Genomic DNA, 6,001 nt, shown 5'->3' with positions numbered 1-6,001 from the left:
GCAAGATAAATGCTTGATTTTATACATTTATTTATCCAATTTCAGAATAATGAGCCCAGCAACATCCAAATGTGATCAATGTGGTTTCTGTTTTTCAAAATATCATTATGATTTTACAATTTTATATGTCTATATATTTTATATGTTAATATACTAAAATGGGTTTCAATCGAACAACCCATTGCAAAAGATGCTAAATTTGTCTCCGTGTCAATTTCAACAGGATTGCTCTGAAACTCAGTATATAACCATTCACATGCCATTCTGTTGTTTCTTAAAAATATAACTGTACTTAGAACTAAAATATATGTATTGTAGAAAATTTAAAGAATAAAGACTCAAATAAAGATGAAAATGAAAATTACTTATATTCTCCCTGCTCAGATGTATCTCCTTTTACAAATTTTGCTCATATGTATTACTATATCATTAACTACTCCCACGACCCATCATTATAATCACTTTCTCAGGAGTGCTCTCAACCACGCCTCATCCTTAGCCTCGTTACACGATGTGTGGCAAAACCATAACCCTCGTCTACTCTGCACCTGTGTCTGAGCACCTGTTACTAGAGACTAACTGAACTGTTTCCTGATGATTAAAGTCTCCACATGCGCTCACTGTGACCCAGAAACCCTCTTATGTTTCCCAGAACTATTTCATGTGTTCTCCTCAAACCATCCCAATCCTTCCCTCTTTCACCCTGACTCAGCTGTTGACCATGCTTCAGTGAAGTAAAAACCTTCAGACATAACTCTAGAATTCCTAATGCAAATTCTGCCCTCACCTGTAGCTATTGTCACCTCCTTCCCTCTTGGCACAATGTAAGGCATGCTCTTCCTCCTAGCAAATTCCAGTACCTCTCCTTCTTCTCTGCATCCAGTGTACTTTGAAAATTTAAAAGCACTTCACTCTGATTTTCCTCCCTCCCTCCTTTTATCAACTTTTCCTTGTCTTCTACTAGATCGTTTCTGTCACTATACTCTAATTTCCCAACCTCATTTTAAAAACAACAGCAACGACAAACATAATCACTTCCCTGGTTCCATGTCTCCCAGAAGGTACCACGCATTTCTCTAATCTCTGGCCTCACCAAACTTCTCAAGAGTTGTTAATACATTGTTTCTACTTCTTTAACTCTTTTTCTTCAATTTATTCCAGTATAGATTCTCTCTATTCCCATTACTATAGGAAATTTCTTGTCTCTGCCTCCAGAAATGCATGTGGCCACATGTGATGTATACTTCTCTGTCCTTATCTTCCCTTTTCAGCAGCATGTGGAGGAGTTGGCCATTCACTTCTTGAAACACTCTTCTCTTGGGTATCTTCAGGCCATTGTTTCTTTGCTTTCCAAACTCACTGGCTTCTCCCATCAGTTTCCTTTTCCAGCTGGCTCCTATTTCTCCCCTTAGGTGTTGGTATTTCCCTGGTATAAGTCCGGGGTCCTCTGCTTTTCTCCTTTTTCTGTGGGCTATTTTCATTGATTCCCAGCTTTTAAAATTATCATCGTGGCTCAAGATTTCAAAGTTTATACCTTCAACCAGATAATTTTTATGAACACCATATCCAGCTCTGTTTACCTGACAGCTCAACCCTGATGCCTTACAAACATCTCAAATTAGACATGTACAAGGTAGAACTTCTTGTTTTCTGTCCACAACTCAATCCCTCTTCTATTTGTCCTAGCCTGGTAAATGGCACCATTATGCACCAGTTGCTCAATCCAGAAATCTAAGAGTAAGTCCTGATTTTACCTTTGCCATCCATAGCCCCTGTATCTCAAGCATCAGCAACTCCATTTGATTCTACCCCCTAAAATATCTTGACACTGTCAACTTTTCCCTATCTTCATGGCCAACACCCTGGCCATGGCCTGTCCTTTACCTTGACTACGTCAACACCTCCTTGATGGGTCTCTTGATTTCACACTTACTCCTCCCCAATCCATTTCCCATGTTATAAGCAAGAGTGATCATCTTTTAGAACATAAATTAGACCTTACTTTAAAACCTTCAGTGGCTTTTAGTTACACCTGTAATAAATCCAAACTCCGTATAGGGGCAGGATGTCTCTACAAATCCTTATGGTTTGTCTCCTCATATCTCTCCAACCTCAGGCTATGCAACTCCCTCACTACACCAAAGTCATGCTTTTTCAAACACACTCAAATCTTCCTGCCTCTAGCTGTTCGTATATGCTATTTTCTCTACTTATAATGCTTTTCTTTCCACTATTGCCATGTGTGACTTTTATCTATCTATCAGAAATCAGCTTAAATACTGTCATGTTGATGCCTTTTGTGATCAGTGTAACTAAAGTAGGTTTCTTTCTCTTATTTTCTATTTCATCTTCTTGATGGATATGATCATAGCCATTTTCACACTATATAAATATTTATATACAGTCATTTGTAATTTAATGATGGGGATACTTCCTGAGAAATGCATCGTTAGGCTATTCTACCATTGTGCAAACATCATAGACTGTACTTTAGCAAATCTAGATGATATAGCCTACTACACACCTAGGCTATAGGTATCATTTATTGCTCCTAGGCTACAAACCTAAGTGAATAGTGTAGGCAATTGTAACATAATGGCAGTTATTTGTGTATCTAAACATGGAAAAGTTACAGTAAATATACGGTATTAAAATCTTATGGGACTACTGCTGTATATGTGGTCTGTTGTTGACCGGAATGTCATTATGTGGGACATGACTGTATTTGTTTGGGCTTTTTCTATCATCCACACTAAATGTGACCTTCATGAGAGTCAAGAATATCTTGTTCACTTTCGAACTCTAGTGCTTAGCTCAGTATTGGGCACATGGTTGGTACTCAGTGATTATTTGTTGTATGAACAAAAGAATTCCTGTACATCAGTGGTCCCTTTTGGCATCAGGGACTGGTTTTATAGAAGACAATTTTTCCATGGACAGGAGTCTGGGGGGATGAGTAGGTGGAGCTCAGGCAGTGATGTGAGTGATGGGGAGTAGCTGTAAATACAGATGAAGCTTTGCTCATTCACCACCGCTCACTTCCTGCTGTGTGCGCCCCCTTCTTAAGCTTCATGGAAGACAATTTTTTCCACAGATAACGGTGCGGGGTTGGGGGGTGGTGGCAGAGCTCTGACATGGTGCTGGTGTACTCCTGAGGTTGGGGACCGCAGCTCTACATTATTGTTTTTGGTGGGGCACACTACTTTTTGCAAACATTTTCTGAGTTCTTATTGTTTACAGAGCTAAGCAAGATTCTTGTTGTTGAACAAGACAACATGGCCCTGTTTTCAAAGTGCTTATATCTACAAATGTGGTACAAATGTGTATGTAGGCAAATACAAAATGAATAATGCCTTTGTACAATAAGATTCAAAATCATACAATACAATTCATCTTATAGAAGAAGGATAGGGTACTTTTGGATGAAATAAGAGGGATGCCTTTGGAGTCTAGTAAGTTATTTTAATAAACTTCTCTTATTTGACACTTAGGCTATTTCTAATTTTTCACTATTTATACATCTTTATAGGTATATGATATGTATAATCTATACTTATTCCCTATAATGGATTCTTAAGAGACTTGTTGGGTCAATGGTTATTAAATAATTTTGAAATTTTGAATTTTTTGCAGAATTATGTTTTTACCAGTGTTAAGTGGGGTTTGCCATTTCAAAGTATTTTTGCCATCATTGGTATTATGGTATTTGAAAATTTGACATTGATATGAGAAAAACAGTGTCTCATTATTTTGATTTTAACTGCAATGATGATTGGTAATGTAAAAACTTTCCTTGAACCTGAATTTGGCATTTAGTATCTGTTTCTCAGATTACTTCTTTATGCTCTTAACTTTATATTTTATAATCTTTATATTGAAGCATGCATATTTTTCTTTTTGATTTATAACACATTATATATTAAAGAAATAAAGTTATCATATATGGTCTATTTTCCCAGATTTTAATTATTATTATTATTTTTTGAGATAGAGTCTCACTTTGTTGCCCAGGCTAGAGTGAGTGCCATGGCATCAGCCTCGCTCACAGCAACCTCAAACTCCTGGGCTCAAGCAATCCTACTGCCTCGGCCTCCCGAGTAGCTGGGACTACAGGCATGCGCCACCAAGCCTGACTAATTTTTTCTATATTTATTGGTTGGCCAATTAATTTCTTTCTATTTGTAGTAGAGATGGGGTTTTGCTCTTGCTCAGGTTGGTTTCGAACTTCTGACCTCGAGCAATCCACCTGCTTCGGCCTCCCAGAGTGCTAGGATTACAGGTGTGAGTCACTGCACCTGGCCTTTAATTATTTTTGTTAACTTTATGTTTCTGATGTTGAAGGATGCTATGTTTAATTTAGAATTTCTTACAAAGACTCTTTGCCTAAGACTATAAAAGTATTTATTCATCATTTACATCTAGCACTGATCTGTTTTCATGTTTGCATAGCTAAAAATTGATTTTGGTATAAAAAGTGAGGTGGAAATCCAGGTTTTTCCAAATTGTTTTTCTAGTGCTGTTATTTACACACTTTACTCCTGGAATTTATGTACAAAAATCATTTGAATATAGAAATAGCACCCCAATTTTTAGCTGAGCAAAGGCCAGAATGCCCCTCTGAGTGGTCTTTATTTGGTTTCCATGCTCCTTTGTGGGATAAGTTTGGCTTGTGACTAAGTTATAGGTAAGGGAAAAAGGCTGACGTAGTAGGTATGACTTCTGGATAGCATCCTTGGAGGGGCAGGCATCATGCATCTCTTTCCTTTTCCCCTTCTGCTAGCTGGAATCCGGACATGATATTTGGAGCCGGGGCATCTGTATTGGACAAGGACCACACTAGGATAGCGGTGCATAAAACCGTACATATCCCAGGTGCTGGATGATTCTGTGGAACTACTAAGTCTGCCCAGATTTGCCTACGTCTGGATTTCTGGATTTTTTTCCCTTTTTCTTTCTTTTCCCTTTCTTCCCTTCTCCCTGTTTCTTTTTCACATCAGACAGGTAATATGATGTAGCAAGGTCTGAAGGGGGCACATCTCACACATGAGCGTGAAGACCCAATCATCACACTAATGAACCACAAAAGATCTACTTCTATATTTGTTAGATCAGAAAACAAAATCACATGTTTCAAAGCCATTATTAATTTAGTTTATCATAACTAATTCAACGTGTCATGTTATTTTATAATTTTTTATTCTTTACTTCATTTTGCAGTTTCCATTGTCTCATATCTTCTGATCTTTAACCATATTTTCTTTGTTTCAATTTTCTCACTGGTTGGAAGTTACATAATCCTCTTCAGAGTCTTCTAGTGATTGCCCTTGAATTTTAAAGAAATATTTTAAAACACATTTTTCTTTAGTTATCAAGGAGATTGGATCATTTGTCCTCATTTTAAGTAGCATGATAAATTTATTTCACTTTGATACCTGTCTCCTACCATACTTTGCTAATACAATGTATATAATTACCTTTAAATTATTCAGAAAAATTTTACAGTTCTTATTTTTAAGTTTACCTTGTATAATTTGTATTTGTGTTTGTAATAATACTTATTTAGACTAAATTCACCACAGATGATTTTGGTTCTTGATACTCCTTATTTTCTAAGACAACTTTCTCAGGTTTGTAATCTCAATTTTTCTTTTCTTTTGCTTTGTTTAAAGATATCTTTAGTTTAATTTTTTCCAAGAAAGGTATCATAAAACCTTACATAAGAACTTAGATATTAAAAATGTTTTTCCTGTTGCCTGAATTGAAAATTCTTAGGTTCCACATTTTTCTCCTTAAAATTCTGTAAACATTGTTGTGTGTGTGAAATTTAATGTGACATAGAAGTATAAGATCATCTTGACTTTGTTTCTTCATAGTGACCAGGTATTTTCCAGGTGAATGTTTACAAGATGTCTTTTTTTGTCTTTGTAGTTATAAAACAGTTTCAGAATGTTATTGAATTTATATTTTTCTCTATTCATTTTACAGATCACAGGGCGCATGC

General features: G+C 36.4%; 1 pseudogene; it reads right to left on the bottom strand.

The window, feature by feature from the left end:
- Positions 1 to 4,991: 4,991 nt before the first annotated feature.
- On the bottom strand, positions 4,992 to 5,088 carry LOC142875509 (uncharacterized; annotated as a pseudogene).
- Positions 5,089 to 6,001: the final 913 nt, after the last annotated feature.

Source organism: Microcebus murinus, chromosome 1 (genome assembly GCF_040939455.1).
Source record: "Microcebus murinus isolate Inina chromosome 1, M.murinus_Inina_mat1.0, whole genome shotgun sequence".
Taxonomy (NCBI): domain Eukaryota; kingdom Metazoa; phylum Chordata; class Mammalia; order Primates; family Cheirogaleidae; genus Microcebus; species Microcebus murinus.
Note: the sequence above shows the minus strand (reverse complement) of the source record. Positions and strands in the feature narration are given on the sequence as shown.